The following is a 12403-nucleotide window of genomic DNA, read 5'->3' as shown; positions in this document are numbered from 1 at the left end:
TATTCCCCCAGGTGGAGGGAGGCTAGTGATAAAGTCCATTGAAATATGAGATCAAGGATGAGTGGGAATAGGAAAAGGTTGTAAGAGACCTTGAGACAGTGTCTAGGTTCCTTATTTCAGGCACACATCGTATGCCAAAACATAGACCTTGATATACTTTGTTATGACTGGGCATCAGATTTGGCTCTTAATAAGCTCTAATGTACACAAAATTTCTGGGTGCCCAACCATGTTAGAGGCATGCCCCAAATTCAATATCTTGGAGTGAACCAACATGGAGAGAAAGATATGACATAGAAGTCATATATGAGGATCAGCCTCATATTGTTCCTGTGCCTTTCACGTAATGGATTTAATGGGAGCCACCAGCCTTGAACTGGGAAGATTGGTCACTGATATTTTTTCCTTGTTGGGTGTATCAAGCTACCTAGAGTGTCCAGTTTCTGATTCTTGAAACCAGGTCCTTAGTTATAATAAAATTAAACCTATTGAAAAACAATGACCAATGTGCATACAGGAGTTCAGCCTCTTTGCATCTTGGATATAAGCTAAGTTTTTATGATCAGTCCAAATCACAAAGGTATGTTTTGCCTCCTCCAAACCACGTCTCCATTCTTCAAGCACCATCTTGACAGCAAGCAACTCCCTGTTGCCAATGTTGTAGTTCATCTCGTTCCTCTCTGGAAAAGAAACCACATGGGTGTAACTTCTTGTCAGAGATAGTTAATTGAGAGAGCATGACTCCTACCTCACTAACTAAGGCATCAAATTTCATTACAAAGGTAGGTCTGGATCAGGGAGAACATGTACAGGTGCTGTGGTAAATATGTTTTTAAGGTTACAGAAAGAGGTGGCTTCTGCTTCTGGAGTCCAATAGAAGGGCCTTGCAGACCACTTAGTGCAGTTGCTAAGTAGATCTGCAATAGAAACAATGATGGAAATTGGCAAACCCAAAAAAAGTGTTGGAACTATTTAACCAGCAGAAGTTGTGGCCAATTCTGTACTGCTTGGGTCTTTTCAGGGTCCATCTGGAAATCCCCATTGGAAATGACAAATCCAAGGAAAGAAACTTTGGGAAAGAGAAATTTGCCTTTCTCAAGTTTTACAAAAGGTTAATTCTCCAGTAGATGTTGAAGAACACTCCTTACATGTTGGACACGTTCTTGAAGCAATTGAAAAAAAAAATCATCCAAATAAACAAACACAAAGCCGTTGGACATATCTTAGAGTAGGTCGTTGACAAAATTTTGAAAGACCAGTGGAGCGTTCACTAAGCTGAATAGTGTCACCTACTGGACATACTCATAATGTCCAGTGGGAGTGTTGAAGGCCATTGTTGTGTTCTTTACACATACTGTAGGTTACTAAGAACAAACCATATTCTGGAAGAATTAAAACTAGAACGTTTATTTACAACAGCAAACAGCATGCACGTCTTTAACATACAGTTTCTGGATCATGCTGTCATTTCTGCGTATGCTGCGAACTCTGTCCAATCACGTTCTTACACGTGACATGTGATATCACCACATCTTCATTTCCTTAAAAAGAAAAACAATTAGCAACATTAATCAAAACAAATGCATAATTTACCATGTCTCTATCAGTCTCTCTGGAGGTTTACAAAAACGAGTAGACCTTCTAAGTGGTTCACACAGTTCCTGTGTTTCGTTGTTATTTCCATGTTTCATCTGGTCTGCATCAGTTAACTGAAACTCTGAAGTTGGCTCTTTCTTGAGGTCTTTGCGATTTCTTCTCAACACTGCTCCTTCTTCTGTTTGGACCATGTATGATCTGGGATGTACTTCAAGTACTGTAGTTTTCTTAATTCCCTCCACTTCCATTTGTAATGAAATATGAATCTTCTTTTCTTCAGCTAATTCATTCATTAACTGTGTAAACTCTTTTTTATGCTGAGACTTCATCATTTCAATAAAGCTTCTCAATTCCTTCACTTGTGCTTTCACTTCTTCAATTGGATCCTGATTCTTGTCACTCTTCAGCTTCAGATCAGTATTGTACTGTACCGGCAAGCTTGGCCTCTGTCCTCCTGCAGAGGTGAGATTGTGATGGAATGCATGGCCCATTGATGCATGTATGTTAATCCCAGAGGGCAAAATTGTAACTCCTGGTTTTGGTGGTAATGCTTTGTCAGATGCTGGTAACAAAGGGATGGGTCTAGGAGCTTTCTTTATGACTTCTTTTACTTTTGCTGCATTGGAATCAAATTCTGTTTTTTCTTGCTCTTTCATCAACTCACTGTATTCTGACTCTGTGTCATTATCCAGGACTAAGACACTTTTCACTAAATACAGTCTCTCACAGGCAGATAAACCCAGTGTTGACTGTACATTCTTGGCATCACCACAAATGAAAGCATGTGCTTCATATTTTTGTGTGATACTTTTGCCACACATGTTCCTTTAACTGGAATGTCTGCACCTGAATACCCAGTCACTTTTATATTTGTCTGATGTAACTTTGGTCTTGGCTTTAATGCATTAAACTCAGATTCTGCAAGAACGTTTACTTGTGCTCCAGTATCCAATTTAAACAGAATAGTGTTTTGGTTCACTTGCAATGGCATAGTCCAGTCAATCTTATTTCGTTTTCAAAGCACATCTATATAAAACTGCTCACATTCATTTTCAAGCACTGCATTTACGTGTTTAATTTCCTTTTTACTTCTGCAACAGCATGAAAAATGATTACTCTTACCGCAGAAAAAGTTTTTTTCTTTCAGATGACGTCTTGTTCTCTATCGGTTCCGTTGCCATTTTATGATTTTTTTCATATGTTCCTGCACGGCATGTACGTTGCAGTTCTCAATAAAAAGCTCTTTAGCCTGTGGCATCACGGTGTCAGAGGCTTTGCAGAGTGCCGCAGCTTTTTCCAAGTTCAAATTTTGTTCTAACAGTCTTTCTCTGAGACCATTATCCAGAATGCCACAAACAATTCTGTCTTTATTGAGAGAGTCTGTAAGCTCAGCAAACTCGCATCTTTTACTGTGGTTTCTCAACTCCGTAACAAATTGATCAATCGTTTGACCAGGTCTCTGCTGACATTTGAAAAAATTGTAGCGCTCATACGTCACATTGCACTTCAGTATGCAAAATGCTTCAAATTTGTCGATTATCGCTCTTAGATTCAAATTATCTCCATTTTCAAAAGTTAAATGGTTATATATCTCAATTGCATCATCCTCTATTACATGGAATAGGATCGCTGCTTTTGTTTTTTCTGTTTTATTTTCTGCTCCAATCAGTAAATTTCAAAACGCTGTTTAAATCTTCTCCGGTTTTCAGCTACGTTTCCAGTCAGCTGAAGCATTGATAGGGGTTGCAAAACTTCCATTTTTAAAGCTGTTAGCAAACAACGAAAAAGTTGGTGCTTTTTTTTTGATTATCTTCGTTTCTCCCGTGTCAGTGAAATGAATTATTCTTCCAGACCGACTTCTGACACCATATTGTTTTCTTTACACGTACCGTGGGTTATTAAGAGAAAAACATATTCTGGAAGAATTAAAACTAGAAAGTTTATTTACAACAGCAACAGCAAGCACGTTTTTAACATACAGTTTCTAGATAATTCTGTCATTTTTGCGCATGCTCTGAACTCTGTCCAATCACGTTCTTACACGTGACAGGTGATATCACTACAGCCATTTTCCATTCATCTCCCTCTCGAACCTGGGTAAGGATGTAGGCATTTCAGAAATCAAGTTTTGTGAAGATTGTTGCTCCCTGTAATAGTTCGAAATCTGTATTCATAGAAAGGAATGGGTACTGATTCTTAATAGTAAACATATTCAGAATCCTGTAATCAATACATGGTCTCAATCTGTCACCCTTCTTGGGTACGAAAAAAAATCCTGCCCCAGCAGGCAAAGTAGATGCACAAATAAATCCAGATGCCCAAGTCTCTTTAATATATCCTCCATGGTTTGTCTCTCGGGAGTGAACAAGACATGGAGACTTCCCAGGGGAGAACAAGTACCTGGTAGCAAGTCAATAATGCAATCAAAGTCTCTGTGTAAAAGAAGCTTTGTGGCTGTCTTTTTGTTAATTACTTCCGGTAAGTCCGAATATACTGGAGGCACTCTAAACAACTCAGTTTCCAGTTCTGAGGAGTAGAAGGTAACTTGGAATTTCAAACAACAATTCGGCACACTCACAGAAACTTGGGCTGGCATCTTGGAAGCAAGTTCATACATCTTGGAAATTCCAGGTCCCTGGTCGCTAGAACATACTTGGCTTGGTCATTTAACAGCAGAGCCAAAGCCTTCATGCTCGACCTGCCCTTTGCCACCAAGGTCCAGAATTCAACTGAATAGTTGGCAATGGATCGAGCCCCCGATGCAAATGGAGGAGTCTGCTGGCTGTCTCTGGACCCTGGGCAGAGTGGAAGAATACCCCCCTCACAGTTCCTAAAAATCAATTGATATCAAAACACATGGGAGAGTCCTTCCTCCATAAGGCCATAGCCCATGAAAGGGCCCTGACTGAATTGAGGGAAGTTATATAAACCACCTTTACCTGTCCGAGAGAACTTAGTGGCAGACATCCCACCCTACAAAATGTCATTTCAGAGAGGTAGCACCCCCAACCCCCGCAGCCCCATATCCTCCCCTCCCCCTGTCGACCTCCAAGGGTGTATGTAATACTTTGTTTCGTGATTTTGTCCAATCTGTAAACCAAGTTGGGTATATGCAGCAAATGTAACATTAAAATATGTACTAATATTATATTATCATGTTTATTCTATTACAACTTTAAGCAAGTCTACAGGGAGTTTGGCCTCATCACGTAGGACGTCAATAGCGTAGCTCCTTGGCAGCTAGCCAGCTAGTTTAAATCAGGGGTCCTCAACCTCTTTTGCACTGCGGACCAGTTTAACATTGATAATATTCTTGCGGACTGGCCGACCCGGAGTGGGGGGTGGGGGGTGGTGGTGGTGTGGTGTTAAACGTGACCGGAATATTGGTGATAAGTCAACTATAAGTCACTTGTAAGTGGCTAATACAATCAATTTCGTTTCTAAAGGGGTTTATCTAACGACTTTAATATTAAACACACAGCGCATATTTTACCCGCATGAATGTAGTGATAAGTCAATTTTAACAGTGGTCCCAAACCTCCGGGCCGTGAAGAATGCAGCGGTACAGCGGTGGCTGGAACGCACCCAGCACATCTTTAAGATAAAAGCTGAAATAAACAAGCTAATTGATTAGGTGCCGCCTGGCACATAAATGTTGGCCCAGATCAGAGGCGACGCTATCGGCAATCGCCTCTGATCTGGGCCGACATTTACATGCTGGGCGGCACCTAATTAATTAACTTGTTTATTTCAGCTTTTTTCTTAAAGATGTTCTAGGTGCGTTCCGGCCACCACTGTACTCTTCGCGACCTGGAGGGTGGGGACCACTGAATTATAAGTCACTTATAAGTCAATGGCATCATAACATTTTAAGTAACGTTAGGATATTAAACACACAGCACATATTTTCCTTGTATGAACATATAAAATCATTGCAACACACCAACATCACTGAATCAGTGGGAGACCTGGGCTTGTTTTCCTGCAACAAGACAGTCCTATTGAGGGGTGATGGGAGACAGCGGTACTCGAAGGGGTTCCTTATGTCCAGTCTATTCTGCAATTTAGTTTTCATTGCATTCATTGCAGAAACCTCTGCTTCGCAGAAGTATGTTGGAAATGGAAGCAACGTTTTCAGTGTTTTCGTGGCTATCTCGATATTCAGCCTTGACTTTGATCCAGAATGCCGGCAGAGGTGTCATGTCAAACATACTTTTCAGCCCACCGTCACTTGCGAGCTCGAGGAGTTGATCTTTTTCCCGCACTGACATGGATGATTCACCAGGGATATTCACAATTGGGTGACGGACCCATTCCTTTGCACATCTTGGGTCACTGATGACTTGGTCATAGTATAGTCATACTTTATTGATCTCGGGGGAAATTGGTTTTCGTTACAGTTGACCATAAATAATAAATAGTAATAGAACCATAAATAATTAAATAGTAATATGTAAATTATGCCAGAAAATTATGAAATAAGTCCAGGACCAGCCTATTGGCTCAGGGTATCTGACCCTCCAAGGGAGGAGTTGTAAAGTTTGATGGCCACAGGCAGGAATGGCTTCCTATGATGCTCTGTGCTGCATCTCGGTGGAATGAGTATCTGGCTGAATGTACTCCTGTGCCCACCCAGTACATTATGTAGTGGATGGGAGACATTGACCAAGATGGCATGCAACTTAGACAGCATCCTCTTTTCAGACACCACCGTGAGAGAGTCCAGTTCCATCCCCACAACATCACTGGCCTTACGAATGATTTTGTTGATTCTGTTGGTGTCTGCCACCCTCAGCCTGCTGCCCCAGCACACAACAGCAAACATGATAGCACTGGCCACCACAGACCCGTAGAACATCCTCAGCATCGTCTGGCAGATGTTAAAGGACCTCACTCTCCTCAGGAAATAGAGATGGCTCTGACCCTTCTTGTAGACAGCCTCAGTGTTCTTTGACTAGTCCAGTTTATTGTCAATTCGTATCCCCAGGTAGTTGTAGTCCTCCACCATGTCCACACTGACCCCCTGGATGGAAACAGGGGTCACCGGTACCTTAGCTCTCCTCAGGTCTACCACCAGCTCCTTAGTCTTTTTCACATTAAGCTACAGATAATTCTGCTCACACCATGTGACAAAGTTTCCTACCGTAGCCCTGTACTCAGCCTCATCTCCCTTGCGGATGCATCCAACTATGGCAGAGTCATCCAAAAACTTCTGAAGATGACAAGACTCTGTGCAGTAGCTGAAGTCCGAGGTGTAAATGGTGAAGAGAAAGGGAGTCAAGACAATCTCCTGTGGAGACCACACTGACCCCCTGGATGGAAACAGGGGTTACCTTGCATGCGTTAAAATTCAACAGTGCGTGACAGGGAATAAGGAAAGGTGCAGCTGACTCATATCGTTTCATATCGCCAAATCATATCGTTTCCTCGTGACCCGGTGCTTGGGGACCACTTTTAGCATGAAGAGAGACCAATCAGAATGCTCGCTCTCCCTCTCCCTCTCCCTCTCAAAAAAAATCTATTTCCAGGATATTGTATATAGTTTCCAGGCGTCAGGGAGCCACTATCGATGTGCGGAAGACTCCCGGAACTTCCGGGAGAGGTGGGATGGCTGTAGTGGGTTGTAACTAGAATGGTAGGGAACATTCAGTTAATAAACTGCAGAAAGACACGGGGTCTCCATTGCACCACTTTGGGGCCAACAGGTTAATTAACTCCTCACGGGAGTTCTGGGCAAACGAGCAAGACACACAGGCAAATGCCCAGAGACAGAGTCCATCCCTGAAGAATGTAAAGCTTGCCTACCAGTTTCAGAGCCTTTCTGCAATGATGCTGGTACCTCCTGGAGTCTTTGGTAGTCCAATGGATCCATGGTGGCTGAGTCCTGTTATAAGGAGATCTTCAGGCGAATAAACCCGGATGTGGACTAAACTAGAGGTCGGAAGGTAAAAATTAACTATGAAGATTTATTTGAAGAACATAGCAGAGGAACAACAAATGACTCAGAGTGTACTTACTCGTGAGGACTAGAGTGCACAGAACATTCATTCACTCAAAACCCAAATTCAGGACTCGATGATTAGTGCAAACTTAAAGCACACGGTATTGGGGGTAAGGTATTGATGTGGATAGAGAATTGTTTGGCAGACAGGAAGCAAAGAGTGGGAATAAATGGGACCTCTTCAGAATGGCAGGCAGTGACTAGTGGGGTACTGCAAGGCTCAGTTTTGGGACCCCAGTTGTTTACAATATATATTAATGACTTAGACGAGGGAATTAAATGCAGCATCTCCAAGTTTGTGGATGACAAGAAGCTGGGCGGTAGTGTTAGCTGTGAGGAGGATGCGAAGAGGATGCAGGGTGACTTGGATATGTTAGATGAGTGGGCAAATTCATGGCAGATGCAATTTAATGTGGATAAATGTGAGGTTACCCACTTCGGTGGCAAGAACAGGAAAACATTATTATCTGAATCGTGGCCAATTATGAAAAGTGGAGGTGCAATGAGACCTGGGTGTCATTATACACCAGTCATTGAAAGTGGGCATGCAGGTACAGCAGTCAGTGAAAAAGGCGAATGGTATGTTGGCATTCATAGCGAGAGGATTTGAGTACAGGAGCAGGGAGGTTCTACTGCAGTTGTACAAGGCCTTGGTGAGACCACACCTGGAGTGTCATGTGCAGTTTTTGTCCCCTAATCTGAGGAAAGACATTCTTGCCATAGAGGGAGTACAAAGAAGATTTACCAGATTGATTCCTGGGATGGCCCGACTTTCATATGAAGAAAGACTGGATGGACTAGGCTTATACTCACTAGAATTTAGAAGATTGAAGGGGGATCTTATTGAAACGTATAAAATTCTAAAGGGATTGGACAGGCTAGATGCAGGAAGATTGTTCCCGATGTTGGGGAAGTCCAGAACGAGGAGTCACAGTTTAAGGATAAAGGGGAAGCCTTTTAGGACCGAGGTGAGGAAAAACTTCTTCACACAGAGTGTGGTGAATCTGTGGAATTCTCTGCCACAGGAAACAGCTGAGGCCAGTTCATTGGTTATATTTAAGAGGGAGTAAGATATGGCCCTTGTGGCTAAAGGGATCAGGGGGTATGGAGAGAAAGCAGGTACAGGGTTCTGAGTTGGATGATCTCCACTGAATGGCGATGCATGCTTGAAGGGCCGAATAGCCTACTCTTGCACCTATTTTCTATGTTTCTATGTTTCTATAACGAATAGTAGTGGTGACAAACTTAAATAATGTATAAAGCACAGGAACTCCATGCACATTAAAATCAAAACTCAATAAACTAAAACAGAGTGCATGAGGAACCCATATTTAAAGAACAAGTGGCACAAAAAACACAAGGAGAACTGAATAGAGAAAGCTTGGAGATAGTGCAAAATGGAGGATAGGCAGGTGATAGAGAAGCGACACACTCGGACTGATGGTTTGAGATGTGTCTATTTTAATGCCAGGAGTATTATGAATAAAGCGGATGATCTTAGAGCGTGGATCAGCACTTGGAGCTATGATGTTGTGGCCGTTACAGAGACTTAAATGGTGCAGGGGCAGGTCAAGTGCCAGGCTTTAGATATTTCAGAAAGGACATGGAGGGAGGCAAAAGAGGTGGAGGTGTGGCACTATTGATCAGAGATAGTGTCACAGCTGCAGAAAAGGGGGAAGTCATGGAGGGGTTGTCTACGGAGTCTCTGTGGGTGGAAGTTAGGAATAGGAAGGGACCAATAACTCTACTGAGTGTTTTTTATAGACCATCCAGTAGTAACAGGGACATCAAGGAGCAGACAGGGAGACAGATTCTGGAAAGGAGTAATAATAACAAGGTTGTTGTGGTGGGGAATTTTAATTTCCCAAATTTTGACTGGCAACTCCCGAGAGTGAAGGGTTTAGATGGGGTGGAGTTTGTTAGGTGTGTTCATGAAGGTTTCTTGACACAATATGTAGATAAGCCTACAAGAGGAGAGGCTGTACTTGATCTGGTATTGGGAAATGAACCTGATCAGGTGACAGGTCTCTCAGTGGGAGAGCATTTTGGAGATAGTCATCACGATTCTATCTCCTTTACTATAGCATTGGAGTGGGATAAGAATAGACAAGTTAGGGAAACGTTTAAATGGAGTAAGGGAAAATATGAGGCTATCAGGCATAAATTGGAAACAGACGTTCTCAGGGAAACGTACGGACGAAATGTGGCAAATGATCAGGGGACATTTGCATGGGGTTCTGCGTAGATACATTCCAATAAGACAGGGAAAGGATGGTAGGGTACAGGAACTGTGGTGAACAAAGGCTGTTGTAAATCTAGTCAAGAAGAAAAGAAGAGCTTACGAAAGGTTCAAAAAACTAGGTAATGATAGAGATCTAGAAGATAATAAGGCTAGCAGGAAGGAGCTTAAGAATGAAATTAGGAGAGCCAGAAGGGACCATAAGAAGGCCTTGGCAGACAGGATTAAGGAAAACCCCAAGGAATTCTACAAGTATGTGAAGAGCAAGAGGATAACACATGAGAGAATAGGACCAATCAAGTGTGACAGTGGAAAAGTGTGTATGGAACCGGAGGAGATAACGGAGGTACTTAATGAATACCTTGCTTCAGTATTCACTACGGAAAAGGATTTAGGCGATTGTAGGCATGACAGCAGACTGAAAAGCTTGAGCATGTAGATATTAAGGAAGAGGGTGTGCTGGAGCTTTTGGAAAGCATCAAGTCGGATAAGTTACTGGGACCGGATGGGATGTACCCCAGGCTACTGTGGGAAGTGAGGGAGAAGATTGCTGAGTCTCTGGCAATGATCTTTGCATCATCAATGAGGACGGGAGATATTCTGGAGGATTGGAGGGTTGTAGATATTCTTCCCTTATTCAAGAAAGGGCCCAGGAAATTATAGACCAGTGAATCTTACTTCAGTGGTTGGTAATATCAATAACTGTGGTGCTTCTCTTCCTGATGAACTTAACATATTCGAACAGAAGAGGAGCGTCCCGCTCCTTCCAGATGAACCGGACCTGGTGGCATCGAGACTCATCGCACCTGTTTTAAGAAGGCAACAATAATCCCAGTGCCGAAGAAGAGCAAGGTGGCACGCCTGAATGACTATTGACCTGTGGCTCTGACATCAATTGCTATGAAGTGCTTCGATAGATTGGTTATGGCACACATTAACGACAGCCTATCAGTCAACCTTGATGCTTTGCAATTCGCCTACCGGAGCAACAGGTCAATGGCAGATGCCAGCTCTCTGGCCCTACATTCCTCCTTAGAACACCTGGAGAATAAAGACGCATACGTAAGGCACCTTTTCATTGACTACAGCTCTGCCTTTAATACCATCATTCCAAATAAACTGATTCCTAAGCTCTGGAACCTGGAACCTTAGCACTCAGATCTGCAGCTGGATCTTCAACTTCCTCACAGACAGGACCCAACCTGTAAAAATACGGGACAAGCTCTCCTCTACAATCACTCTGAGCACCGGTGCCCCACAAGGGGGTGTACTCAGCCCCCTGCTGTACTCACTGTACACCCATGATTGTGTAGCCAAGTTTCCATCAAACTCAATACATAAGTTTGCTGATGACACCACAATTGCAGGCCGTATCTCGGGTAATGATGAGTTTGAGTACAGAGAGGAAATTAAGAAGCTGGTGGCATGGTGCGAAGACAATAACCTATCCCTCAACGTCAGCAAGACGAAGGAATTGGTTGCTGACTTCAGAAGGAGTAGCGGACCGCACAACCCCATTTACATCAGTGGTGCGCAGATGGAACAGGTCAAAAGCTTTAAGTTCCTCTGGGTCAATATCACAAATAACCTGACTTGGTCCAACCAAGCACAGTCCACTGCCAAGAAGGCCCACCAGTGCCTTTACTTTCTGAGAAAGCTAAAGAAATTTGGCCTGTCCCGTAAAACCCTCACTAATTTTTATAGATGCACCGTAGAAAGCATTCTACGTATCATTAAAGTTTCCAGTTAGGGAATACCCGGATCGTCTTGTGAGACAGATAGTCTGGCTATTCCCTAACCGGAAACCTTGGATGAATTATGAGGTCAAGTCCCTTTTAAAGGCTAGAGCTGCGGCTTTTAGGTCCGGGTATACCAGTCGATACGCAGAATCCAGGCGTGAACTCTGGAAAGCCATTAAGGGCGCCAAGAGGCAATATCAAGCCAAGTTGGAAGCCCAGGCTAACCAGAGGGATGACAGTAACTTACTTTCCTTTTCTATTTTCTATTTATGATTTATAATTTACATTTTTAATATTTACTATCAATTTGTACTCCAGGGAGCATGAAGCGCAGAATCAAATATTGCTGTGATGATTGACCATAAGACTATAAGACCATAAGATAAAGGAGCAGAAGTCAGCCATTCAGCCCATCGAATCTGCTCCTCCATTTTATCATGAGCTGATCCATTCTCCCAATTAGTCCCACTCCCCTGCCTTCTCACCATAAACTTTGATGTCCTGGCTATGCAGATACCTATCAATCACCCAATGACTTGGCCTCCACTGCTGCCCGTGGCAACAAATTCCATAGATTCACCACCTTCTGGCTAAAAAAATTTCTTCGCATATCTGTTCTGAATGGACGCCCTTCAATACTTAAGTCATGTCCTCTCGTACTGGACACCCCCATCATGGGAACAACTTTGTCACATCCACTCTGTCCATGCCTTTCAACATTCGAAACGTTTCTAAGAGGTTCCCCCTCATTCTTCTCAACTCCAAGGAATACAGTCCAAGAGCGGAGAAATGTTCCTCATATGTTAACCCTCTCATTCCCCCAATTAT

The 12403-nt window shown here is 42.9% G+C and overlaps 1 long non-coding RNA gene across 1 annotated transcript in view; it reads right to left on the bottom strand.

Moving 5' to 3' along the window:
- Positions 1-596: 596 nt before the first annotated feature.
- LOC134344795 (uncharacterized) overlaps positions 597-12403 on the bottom strand; it is a 53787-nt gene continuing 41980 nt past the window's right edge. The window contains exons 2-4 of the long non-coding RNA XR_010017526.1: positions 7402-7527; positions 1447-1541; positions 597-680 (exon numbers count right to left, since the gene is read on the bottom strand). This is a non-coding gene — a long non-coding RNA (uncharacterized LOC134344795). The remainder of the gene's footprint in view (positions 681-1446; positions 1542-7401; positions 7528-12403) is intronic.

This window comes from Mobula hypostoma, chromosome 4 (assembly GCF_963921235.1).
Source record: "Mobula hypostoma chromosome 4, sMobHyp1.1, whole genome shotgun sequence".
NCBI lineage: Eukaryota > Metazoa > Chordata > Chondrichthyes > Myliobatiformes > Myliobatidae > Mobula > Mobula hypostoma.
The sequence above is the reverse complement of the archived record's forward strand: the minus strand, read 5'-3'. Positions and strand labels throughout refer to the sequence as shown.